The sequence below is a fragment of the Anomaloglossus baeobatrachus genome, chromosome 11, assembly GCF_048569485.1.
Source record: "Anomaloglossus baeobatrachus isolate aAnoBae1 chromosome 11, aAnoBae1.hap1, whole genome shotgun sequence".
In the NCBI taxonomy this organism is placed as follows: domain Eukaryota; kingdom Metazoa; phylum Chordata; class Amphibia; order Anura; family Aromobatidae; genus Anomaloglossus; species Anomaloglossus baeobatrachus.
The window spans coordinates 103725331-103737830 of NC_134363.1; the positions used below are offsets into that span (position 1 = coordinate 103725331).

The following is a 12500-nucleotide window of genomic DNA, read 5'->3' on the forward strand; positions in this document are numbered from 1 at the left end:
CGGACGGAACGCAAGGCCATGCGGCACAATGCGGCACTAATTAAAGTCTGCAGAAAAAACGCAACCGGCAGCAAAAAAAAAACGGTTGCAATTTTCCTGCAAAGTGCCGCAGTGTGCCGCATTGCAGAAACCGGAGGTGTGAAAGCAGCCTAAGGTAACAAGACTTTTGATACAAAGGATTTGTCTATATGCATCGGCTGTGCTCCGGAAGAGACTTTGACTGTGGGAAATGGATCTATTTATGCTGCAACAATAAATAGACAGTTGGTGTGAACACGCTGCTGCCTCACGTTTTTGCCCGAGCAACGCTGCTACCTCACAGCAGCTATACTAGATGTTTTTTTGGCAAAGTCTAATCTTTCTATTTTTAAGGCTGATTAATAGTTTGCACCTTGTAGTGACCCCTCTGTATCTGCGATCATGAAGTCTTCTCTTCATGGTAGACTGAGATACTGCAATGGAAAGGATTCTGTGATCATCCACCATTTTTGTCTTCCATGGATTTCAGGACTTTTAACCGGACATATTAAAGAGCTGTAATTCCTAAACCCTTCCTCCAAATTAAGATGTGACTACCCTCAGATAAAAGCCGGGAGTCTGCATTTTTCTGCCCATATTTATTATATAACTCGAATATGTTTTGGTAAACGGCTAAAATAACAAAACTTGTATCACTGTCCAAATATTTCTGGACCAAACTGAAAAGGCCAACAAGCAGGTGATCTGGATGTCCAGGGGGAAAGTAAAATGTCCTATTAAAATCTTTTTTTTTTTTTTTTTTAAACACACAATTATAAACACGCCCTTTCATCATAACTTTGCTTTTGTTGTTTTAAAGGGCCAGTCTGGGTAGTATTAATCACTGCAAAATATATGATGCTAAAGTGTGTGATACATAGAATGATTAGAAACACCCAACTCCACCCATTTTGCCATCTCAGGCTCTGTTCACACTCGCCTTCATCACAGATTCCTGCAGGCAGCACAATTTTTTTCCATTAAAACATGAAATCCCTTGGCAGAACCCCGATTAATCTTATAATAAGTCAATTGGAGTCATTTGTTTGGGAGACAACACGTTACAGTCCATGATTTTTTTTAAAGGGAACCTGTCACCAGATCTGGCCCTTAAAAGCTGAGGCCACCACCAGTGGGCTCTTATATACCGTATTCTAACATGCTGTATATAAGAGCCCAGGCCGCTGTGTAGAGTGTAAAAAAACCAACAGTTTATAATACTTACCTAACGGGCAGTGCAGTGCAGATGGGTCAGATGGGTGTCTCCGTTCTCCGGGTGTGGCGCCTCCTCCTTCTTCTGAAGTCAGTGTGGATGACGTGTCCTACGTCATCCACAATAACCGGCATTGCGGTTCCGCATACGCGAACTACAATACTTTGATTTGCCCTCCTCAGGGTACAGCAAAGTGCACCTGCGCAGGACCCCAGTGTTGGCTAGTGTGGATGACGTAGGACGCGTCATCCACACTAGCTTCAGAGGACGGAGAACAAAGATGGCTGAAAGAGGAGGCGCCGGTACTGGAGAACGAAGATGCCCATCCGACCCATCTGCTCCACACCGACAGTTTAGGTAAGTATTATAAAGTGTTTTTTACGTTCTACACAGCGGCCTGGGCTCTTATATACAGCATTCTAACATCCTGTATATAAGAGCCCACTGGTGGTGGCCCCTAATCTGGTGACAGACTCCCTTTAAATATGCAAGCAACTACAAGTGGGCTTATTTATGGTGGGTTTATGAGAGAAAGGAGTGTTCAGGAGACAGCAGCTACCTTATATACTTGGCCGGCTTTTGACACACAAGATAACTTTTTCCACCCAATCTATTTTTCTGATGTGCTCTTGACCCAGCCAAGACACGCCACATGAGTTTGAGTAGTAATAAAACGTACTCTATTCTACATCTGCCACTAGAAAGACTGCTAAGCTCCACATACACCTTAGCTATCGGCCGAACCATCATTTGGCTGACAGCTGTCTTTTCTTACTCTTCCATACATAGGTTTACTCGCTCTGCTCAGCGCTTTTGTGCTCTCTACGGGAGAGCTTCTAGCATGCATCTCTGGAGGTAACTTATCTTTGGGAGGGCAAAAGCATCTGCAATCCAAAATCAGAGAAGCTGGATCCTTATATATCCCAACGTCATCCGTCAGGGCCCCCAACCACATGAGACTGAAAGCTGAATCCATTGACAGACCAATATGTATGGGCAGGGGGGGAGTTAGAACGCCCCAGTGATAACTGCGGGCTTATCCTGCTGACATGCCACAGGAATTTTCCCTACGAATTTGATGTCCTGTGTAAACTACGTCATACAAATGGGGTATGGTAGACAGTCTGTTTAGCCTACAGAGAAGCAGATTAAACCGCGGTGCAGAAGAGCTCAGCCAGGGGCTGCTCTACTCATGACTGAAGGTAGAACTTCCTAATGTGATCATCTAGTCCTGACATAGACCAGTGGAGAAATCTGTGCTGGATCCATGGAGGGGAAGGGGGGGAGCGGGTGAATTCAGTGCCTCAGTTTAAGGTTTTAAACATATTCCTGCAGTTGGCAAATGTTTTCACCATGTTGCACAGGCTCTTAACGCCCATCTATATTCTCAGTGGAGAACACATGGAGCTTCTAGCTCTTCATTTAAGAAGTCGGTGGGGGTCATAGCTGCTGAGCTCCCACTGATTAAAACTCCTAACATATTTATTATACATGTGAAGTTTTCTAAGAGCACAGTTATACCAGAACTTCTATGTATACAATCCATCCACACAGCCTTTTAATTTGTGGTTACACCAGAAACTGTTCCTTTTAATTACATATGAATCCTTTCTTCCTATGAATACACCAGCAGTCTGAACAAGAGGCTCCCACAGAACCTTTTAATAAAAATTACCTAAGCACAGTATATACAGAAAGCTACCAATCAGTGGTGTGGGGGGTTATACAGAGCTCGGCATTCGGAGAACTGCTAGATCTGCAGCAGATAGAACAGAGATTTTATCAAAACTGCAGCAAGCAGAGGTATCACTGGAATCAAGTCTCTGCCCCTACATCATGCTGCTCTCTGATTACATAGCAAAAACCTGCTGACAGATTCCGTTTAATAACATTAGACACCAAAATACTGTACATGGAAAATTGGCTGTGAATGAGACTGTCCAAAATTACATTAACACTGCAAAGAAGATCAGCTGTGGAAATTGACTGGTGCAATATTAGTTCATGCCGCATTTATGGCCCATGCGGGTGATCGCGGAGGGTTTTCTGGATCAGACATGAAGTCCCCATACTGCAGACTGGAACAGAACTTAATGAGAGCGAACTTCAGTCTCTTTCCCTAAAGCCGCATACTGTGTTCTCATCCGAATTTACAGAACACCAATGTGTATAAAAATAAAACATTAGACGGAATAGTAAATGGACAGCTGCTGTGTGCAGGGTTATACGCGGACCCCTCGGCCTTTATAGGAGGCTGGATCCATTGTTCATATTTAGCATCCGCCTGTCAAAGTCACTGAAGCTTGTTTGCTAATTATAGGACACGCACAGGGGCACAGAATACTCTCCCACCACCCAAATCAAAGGCTGGGATTTCCCATAATAATAAATAATGCTCAATGCTGCCCAAATGGATTATACCTGACCCATAATACTGGGCCTAATGTGACAGAAGCTTCTGGAAGTGTATTGCCGGCTCCATTGCCGCCACTTGTAGCAGTAGGGGCTCTTTTACTTTTTTCTGATTAGGCAGCCACGGGAATCATGCTTAGATCTATACCAAAGACAGATCCTAAATATGCCATGTTTTATACATTAAAGACACACTGGACCTGAGTTATGAATAAAAAAAAACAAAACACCTTCAAATGTGAAAAAAGTTTTGCACAAATCATAGATGGTGGCAGAACGGGGGTGTGGTGAAAGCCACCTGGCCAATTCATCAACGGTAACGTTACTTCAGTGGCATAAGGCTATGTCCGCACGTTGCTTTTTACCTGCTTTTTACCTGCTTTTTTGCTGCTTTTTCAACTGCAGCGTTTAATGCCAAAATGGTTGTGTTCTGCTTTTCAAGCAAAGTCTATGGGAATTTGGGTTTCTTGTCCGCACTATGCAGTTCAAACTGCAGCCTTTTTGTTGCAGAACTTTGGTCAAAAACTCAGCTTTGCAGTGCAAAACCCAAATGGCAAAAACAATTGACATGTCAATTGTTTTTGCCATTTGGGTTTTGCACTGCAAAGCTGAGTTTTTGACCAAAGTTCTGCAACAAAAAGGCTGCAGTTTGAACTGCATAGTGCGGACAAGAAACCCAAATTCCCATAGACTTTGCTTGAAAAGCAGAACACAACCATTTTGGCATTAAACGCTGCAGTTGAAAAAGCAGCAAAAAAGCAGGTAAAAAGCAGGTAAAAAGCAACGTGCGGACATAGCCTAAGGCTATGGTCACACTGTGCTTTTGAGGTCACAAAGATGCACCTAATGCATGCATGTCCTTCCCCCAGCAAAGTCTATGAGATTTTGATGTTGCTCTCCACACGGGGCATCTATTGTTGACTGCGTTTTTGAAGATTCAGAATGTCAATTATTTCTGCGTTTTTGAGCCCTCCAGTAAGTAGATTTTGCTTAAAAATGCATTGGGCAAAACACGGTAAAAATGGGTCAAAAATGCAGTAAAAACGAGTTTTTGCCATGGTGCATTTTTGGTCCATTATTTTTTTGGGGGACAAAACGCTGCATTTTTGTGGTTAAAAAAGATGCCGCGGGTGAACATACTCTAACTTGTGCAAGAAATGGCCGGTAGTGAGTGACTAAGGGAACATGTCTGTTGGTGGCGCACACCAGTATGAAGATGTGACTAATCAGTGTTCCTGTTATTAAAGGGCACCTGTCAGGTGCAATATGTACCCAGAGCCACGAGCAGTTCTGGCTGCATATTTCTAATCTCTGCCTAAATGTCCCTGTATACACTAGCATGCAGTCATGGCCAAAAGTTTTGAGAATGACACCAAAATTATTTTTTCACATGATCTGTTGCCCTCTGGTTTTTAATTGTGTTTGTCTGATGTTTACATCACATACAGAAATATAATTGCAATCATATTATGAGTACCAAAAGGTTATATTGACAGTTAGAATGAGTTAATGCAGCAAGTCAATATTTGCAGTGTTGACCCTTCTTCTTCAGGACCTCTGCAATTCTCCCTGGCATGCTCTCAATCAACTTCTGGACCAAATCCTGACTGATAGCTGTCCATTCTTGCATAAGCAATGCTTGCATTTTGCCAGAATTTGTTGGTTTTTGTTTGTCCACCCGTCTCTTGATGATTGCCCACAAGTTCTCAATGGGATTAGGATCTGGGGAGTTTCCAGGCCATGGACCCAAAATCTCTATGTTTTGTTCCATGAGCCATTTAGTGATCACCTTTGCTTTATGGCAAGGTGCTCCATCATGCTGGAAAAGGCATTGTTGGGCGCCAAACTGCTCTTGGACAGTTGGGAGAAGTTGCTCTTGGAGGACATTCTGGTACCATTCTTTATTCATGGCTGTGTTTTTAGGCAAGACTGTGAGTGAGCCGATTCCCTTGGCTGAGAAGCAACCCCACACATGAATCGTTTCAGGATGCTTAACAGTTGGCATGAGACAAGACTGGTGGTAGTGCTCACCTCTTCTTCTCCTAATAAGGTGTTTTCCAGATGTCCCAAACAATCGAAAAGGGGATTCATCTGAGAAAATGACTTTACCCCAGTCCTCAGCAGTCCACTCCCTGTACCTTTTGCAGAATATCAGTCGGTCCCTGATGTTTTTTCTGGAGAGAAGTGGCTTCTTTGCTGCCCTCCTTGAAACCAGGCCTTGCTCAAGCAGTCTCCGCCTCACAGTGCGTACAGAAGCACTCACACCAGCCTGCTGCCATTGCTGAGCTAGCTCGGCACTGCTGGTAGTCCGATCCTGCAGCTGAAACAGTTTTACGATACAGTCCTGGCGTTTGCTGGTCCTTCTTGGGCGCCCTGGAGCCTTTTTGGCAACAATGGAAGCTCTCTCCTTGAAGTTCTTGATGATGCGATAGATTGTTGACTGAGGCAATCTTTGTAGCTGCGATACTCTTCCCTGTTAGGCCATTTTTGTGCAGAGCAATGATGGCTGCACGTGTTTCTTTAGAGATAACCATGGTTAACTGAAGAGAAACAATAATACCAAGGACCAGCCTCCTTTTAAAGTGTCCAGTGGTGTCATTCTTACTTAATCATGACTGATCACCAGCCCTGTCCTCATCAACACCCACACCTGTGTTAATGGAACAATCACTAAAACAATGTTAGCTGCTCCTTTTTAAGGCAGGAATGCAATGATGTTGAAATGTATTTTGGGGGTTAAAGTTCATTTTCTTAGCCAATATTGACTTTGCAAGTAATTGCTGTTAAGCTGATCACTCTTTATGACATTCTGGAGTATATGCAAATTGCCATTAGAAAAACCTAAGCAGTAGACTTTGTAAAAATTAATATTTGTAGCATTCTCAAAACTTTTGGCCATGACTGTAGATAGAGAGATCTTTACAAAAAGTATTTCTAAAGATCCCATATAATATGGTAATGAGGCCAGGGACTAGTCCCCTGGCCGTTAGTTCCCTTGGCTAGTCGGCCCCCTTAACATGTAAGTACGCTCCTGTGGACGTGCTAACATGCTAATGAATACGCAGCATCAGAGGATGGTCGCGTTCACCTCTCCACTGCCATCGTGTCCGACTCCTGGATTTCGGCTCAATGCGCATGATCCCGGACTTTCGGTCATACGCACTATGAAGACGGGTGTACACGTCCTGGCTTCAAACAGAAACAGAAAGTCCAGGATCATGAGCCGAAATCCAGGAGTCGGACACGATGGCAGTGGAGAGGTGAACGCGACCATCCTCTGATGCTGCACATTCACTAGCATGTTAGCACACACACAGGGACGTACTTACATGCTAAACGGGCCGACTAGCCAATGGAACTTGTGCAATTAGAAGGAACATTAGTGGACGCCATAATGAGCATGTAACAAACAAAAACTTTTCTGTTTGAATTAAATTGAACTGAAAACCTTTTGCGTGATCGAACGCAGTAAATGAATATTAATGCAGCAGAGGCGCGGTGTGAGCACAGGCGGGGAATTGCAGGGTGTTGAAGAATAATTACAAGATGAGTCTCAGCGCTGGGAGTCGCCTCCTTTTCCAGCCTCAGCAGCGTTGTTTATTTTAGACATTTCCTAACAAATCCTTGTCCTGGGGCTATAAAAAAAAATCTGCTCAGACAAGAAGAGCGAGCGCACAACGTGTACAGCCTCACTGAATGGAGGTGTCATCACATCACAATAACGCCCGGATGAGCGGGCACACTCCGGCTATAGCTTCACTATTTACAAAACAAAAGTTATTATTAATCCACAAAGACAGACAATCCAGGACGCCTCCGATTATACTGCTCTGCCCACGGTCCAGCCGGGCTCTCAGGGAACACACAACGGAGGGGAGGAGAGAAAACAGCAACATTAGGCTACTTTCACACATCCGGTTTGAGCCGTGCGGCTCAATCCGGCTGTGAAACCTATGCAACGGATGCGGTGAAAACACTGCATCCTTTGCATAAGTTTTTACATGCGGCCCGTCCGTTTTTTTCCGGTTGCGGCACGCTACTGAGCATGCGCAGTGGAAGAAACCGCATGCGGCAGCCGGATGCGTTTTTTTCCGCATCGCACCGCATCCGGCGTCCATATGCATGCATTGAAAAATGCGCCGCAGCGGCTGGATGCGGCGCGATACGTTTTTTTTGCTGGAGCAAAAAACGTTGCAGGCAACGTTCCATCCGGCCGCGGCATCGGCTAAATCTGCCGCATGCGGCAAAAACCGGACCGAACGCAAGCCCTTGCGGCACAATACGGCACTAATGTAAGTCTATGCAAAAAAAAACGCAACCTGGCGGCAAAAAAAACGGTTGCGGTTTTTCTGCAGAACGCCGTATTGTGCCGCAGAGCAAAAAACGGATGTGTGAAAGTAGCCTTAGAGACTGATGGTAAAAGAATCATTTCTATAAATTCTATATCACTTTCTAATAAGCCTCGTGTCACTTCCCCAGCCTCGGCTGTAACCTGTACAGAGACCAGAGCAACCCCAGCTCTCCAGCTACTGGGGGGCTACAGCTCCCATCATGCCCTGCAGCAGGGGATGTGTTCCTCTAGTGTTTTTCGGATTCTTCTCCAATCTGCAGCACTTCCGTCTTCTTTTGAAGATCTTCCCCAGCTTTTATTACCGGCTCTGACATCTTCATTTAGGGTCTTGAGGTCTCCTAGAAGGCAGGATTACCGCATCTGACAATATTCAGGACAATGGAGGCTCCTCCGCTGCACACACTGACATTCATTGTGCTCCAGTGACATTATTTACCAAAAATGGACAGGGATCTCAGCCACAAGGGAGAAGGGAACAATCCGAAAACTTGCTGTATAAATGTCTCCAAGGTTGGAGGAAGACAATAGTAGAAAGTCTGCCAACTATTCAGACAGTAAAGATTTGCCATCACTTAAACATCTGGAGAACACACAATCAGGGCGATGGTGCCAATATCGGGGGGCACTGTCCCGGCTGAGACCACTGGAGAGACTGAGCTGCCCATCAACAGACTGGCAGCATTCAAACCGTGGGCACCTATGCCAGCGTGGTTCTTTATGAAACCCACTATGTAAGCTGGCCATAAATACTTTGTGGTAGTACATTACATAGGGGTGGCAGAATTATTAGGACCAATCATTACCATCATGTCTGTCCTCAGAACGGCTGGCAGAGCTGCCGCTGTCTCCCGGATTCCCCATCCCATTATCTCACTTTCCATAATGACACAGCACATCGCTCTGAGAAAGAGCCGCAGATGAGTCAGCGTATGTCTGCCCTATATACGGACCGCCAGAACAATGGGATAATCCCTGAAGAACCCCTATAGCAGCTGCCATCCACTGTGCCATGCTATGTGCCAGTCACAGAATCATCGGGGAGACAGGGCCCACCCAATGAGACCACCGATTATTTCTAGGAGTTTATATATACTTGGAGCTGGTATATTTAGGCATGGCTGAAAGCAGATACTTGAGAAAGCACATGGGCAGGAAATGTGCGGGGGCCTCATGTGCCCCCAGACTTAACAATTCATTACCATAGTGTGAATGGAGGGGGTCTATAGGGATATGCCTGATTTGGGGGATGAGGGGTGCCATCGTGGGGGAGGGGGTTCAAGCAGTAAAACCCAATGTAAAAGCAATCTAGTCACAGAGAGGTAGAAGCTGCAGAGGGTGGAGATGGGCAGTGAGGAGGGCACAGAGTGGGGCAGTGAAGAGGGCACAGAGTGGGGCAGAGTGGTGCCAGGGGCACAGAGGAGGGCACAGAGTGGGGCAGTGAAGAGGGCACAGAGTGGGGCAGAGTGGTGCCAGGGGGCACAGGAGGGCACAAAGTGGGGCACAGGAGGGCACAGAGTGGGGCACAGGAGGGCAGTGAGGAGGGCACAGAGTGGGGCAGTGATGAGGACACAGAGTGGTGCCAGGGGGCACAGGAGGGCACAGTGGGGCACAGGAGGGCACAGAGTGGGGCAGTGAGGAGGGCACAGAGTGGGGCAGAGTGGTGCCAGGGGCACAGAGGAGGGCACAGAGTGGGGCAGTGAGGAGGACACAGAGTGGTGCCAGGGGGCACAGGAGGACACAGAGTGGGACAGTGATGAGGGCAGTGAGGAGGGCACAGAGTGGGGCAGTGAGGAGGACACAGAGTGGTGCCAGGGGGCACAAAGTGGGGCACAGAGGAGGGCACAGAGTGGGACAGTGAGGGACAGGGATGAGGGCAGCGAGGGGGGCACAGAGTGGGGCAGCGAGAAGGGCACAGAGTGGGGCAGCGAGGGGGGCACAGAGTGGGTCGGCGAGGGGGGCACAGAGTGGGGCGGCGAGGGGGGCACAGAGTGGGGCGGCGAGGGGGGCACAGAGTGGGGCGGCGAGGAGGGCACAGAGTGGGGCGGCGAGGAGGGCACAGAGTGGGGCGGCGAGGAGGGCACAGAGTGGGGCGGCGAGGAGGGCACAGACATTCTCCTAGACTCCCTGTCTCTAGTCTAGCTCCAGCATGCTGAGATGGCTGAATACAGAGTGTATGAAACAAAGGGACACAAAGCAGACTGTACTAGCACAGCAGGAGTGCCAGCCTGCCCTGCCCTGCGGAGCACATACCAGCTGTGTGCCCACTCCTGTGCCCTGTGAGCAGACACTTACCACAGCCGGGCAGGGGGAGATGTACAGAGGCAAACACTCCAGAAACTTTCCCGTGTCCCCGGCAGCCTGGCCCACGTCACAGCACAGCTGGCACCATCCCGGGTCCGAGCCTCAGAGTGGATCCTGCCAGCTCACACAGCTCACACCGGTGCCAGCACCATTCTTCTCTTTCTTCTTTCCTCCCCACAGCTGTGGCTGCAGCCCCCGGAGGTGACCCAATCACAGCCGCGCTTACAGTCCATCCATGGAAGGGGCAGGAAAGGGAGGGGTAATTTACCACCAGCTCCACAACCCCCTTCCGTCCCACCCATAGCTCCGTGTCACTGCCTCACGCCTCCTGTGTGTGTGCGAGCTGTATACAGGGATACAGCCAGGTGTGGAGTGTACAGATGTGGAGTATACAGTCAGGAGTGGAGTGTACAGCTAGTTGTTGAGTATACAGATGTGGAGTGTACAGATAGATGTGGAGTGTACAGTCAGGAGTGGAGTGTACAGCCAGGTGTGGAGTATACAGATGTGAAGTATACAGTCAGGAGTGGAGTGTACAGCCACAGCCAGGTGTGGAGTATACAGATGTGAAGTATACAGTCAGGAGTGGAGTGTACAGCCACAGCCAGGTGTGGAGTATACAGATGTGAAGTATACAGTCAGGAGTGGAGTGTACAGCCACAGCCAGGTGTGGAGTATACAGATGCGAAGTATACAGTCAGGAGTGGAGTGTACAGCCACAGCCAGGTGTGGAGTATACAGATGCGAAGTATACAGTCAGGAGTGGAGTGTACAGCCACAGCCAGGTGTGGAGTATACAGATGCGAAGTATACAGTCAGGAGTGGAGTGTACAGCCACAGCCAGGTGTGGAGTATACAGATGCGAAGTATACAGTCAGGAGTGGAGTGTACAGCCAGTTGTGGACTGCACAGTTAGATGTGGAATATTTAATCAGATGCGGAGTGTACAGTCACGTGTGGGATATGCAGTTAGATATGGAGAGTAGATTCAGATGTGGGATATACAGTTAGATACTGAGAATACAGTCAGATGTAAGATATATAGTCAGATTTGCAGTGTACAGTCAGATTTGCAGTGTACAGTCAGATTTGCAGTGTACAGTCAGATGTGGAGTGTGCACTCAGATGTGGAGTGTGCACTCAGATGTGGAGTGTGCACTCAGATGTGGAGTGTGCACTCAGATGTGGAGTATACAGTCAGATGTGGGATATATAGTCAGATGGAGAATGTACAGTCAGATGTGGAGTATACAGTCATATGTGGATTGTACAGTTAGATATTGGATATTTAGTCAGATGTGCAGTCTACAGTCAGATGTGGGATATATAGTCAGATATGGAGTATATAGACCAATGTGTAGTGAGCAGTCAGATGAGGGATATACAGTCAGATATTAAGAATACAGTCAGCTATAGGATATATAGTGAGATGTGGAGTATACAGTCAGATGTGGGATATATAGTCAGGTGTGGAGTGTACAGACAGTCAGATGTGGGATATACAGTTTAATATTGAGAATACAGTCAAATGTAGAATATATAGTGAGATGTTGAGTATTCAGACAATCAGATGTGGAGTATACGGTCAGATGTGGGATATACAATCAGATAAGGAGTATAAAGACAGTCAAATGTGTAGTGTACAGGTTAGATATTGAGAATACAGTCAGTTATGGGATATACAGTCAGATGTGGAGTGTACAGTCAGATGTGGAGTGTACAGTCAGATGTGGAGTGTACAGTCAGATGTGGAGTGTACAGTCAGATTGGCATACAGAGACATATGTGTAGTGTACAGTCACATGAGGATTATACAGTCAGATGTGGAGTATACAGTGAGATGAGGAATGTTTAGTCAGATATGGAGTATACAGTCAGCTTGGAGTACACTGACATATGTGCAGTGTACAGTCATACATGGACAAGTCAGTGCCACCTTATGCCTGAGTTGCATAGCCTGACATGTATGCTGCTTCTCAACACATCACTATTATATATAAACGTCCACGCCATGTTGTATTATTGTTTTTCCTATCATGCATATTGCAGTCATGTTTTATTGACCCCCACCCCCTACATTCCTTCTTCTGCCCCTCCTCCCACTCTCCCAAGTCTTCCCATTTCTTACATGCCTTTCTTAGCCCTGGAAGGAGTTGCTTCTGAGAAAAAAAAAGAACACGTCTCAATTAGTTTTATATGTGTGTG

The 12500-nt window shown here is 46.8% G+C and overlaps 1 protein-coding gene across 16 annotated transcripts in view; it reads right to left on the bottom strand.

Moving 5' to 3' along the window:
• Positions 1-12500, bottom strand: part of PHLDB1 (pleckstrin homology like domain family B member 1) — a 365610-nt gene that overhangs the window by 115541 nt on the left and 237569 nt on the right. The window contains exon 1 of one of the 16 annotated variants that reach the window (XM_075328269.1): positions 10287-10531. The exons of the other annotated variants lie outside the window; for them this stretch is intronic. The gene's annotated coding sequence lies outside the window, so the exon portion shown is untranslated. Of the gene's footprint in view, positions 1-10286; positions 10532-12500 lie in introns of those variants that run through there. 16 annotated transcript variants of the gene reach the window in all.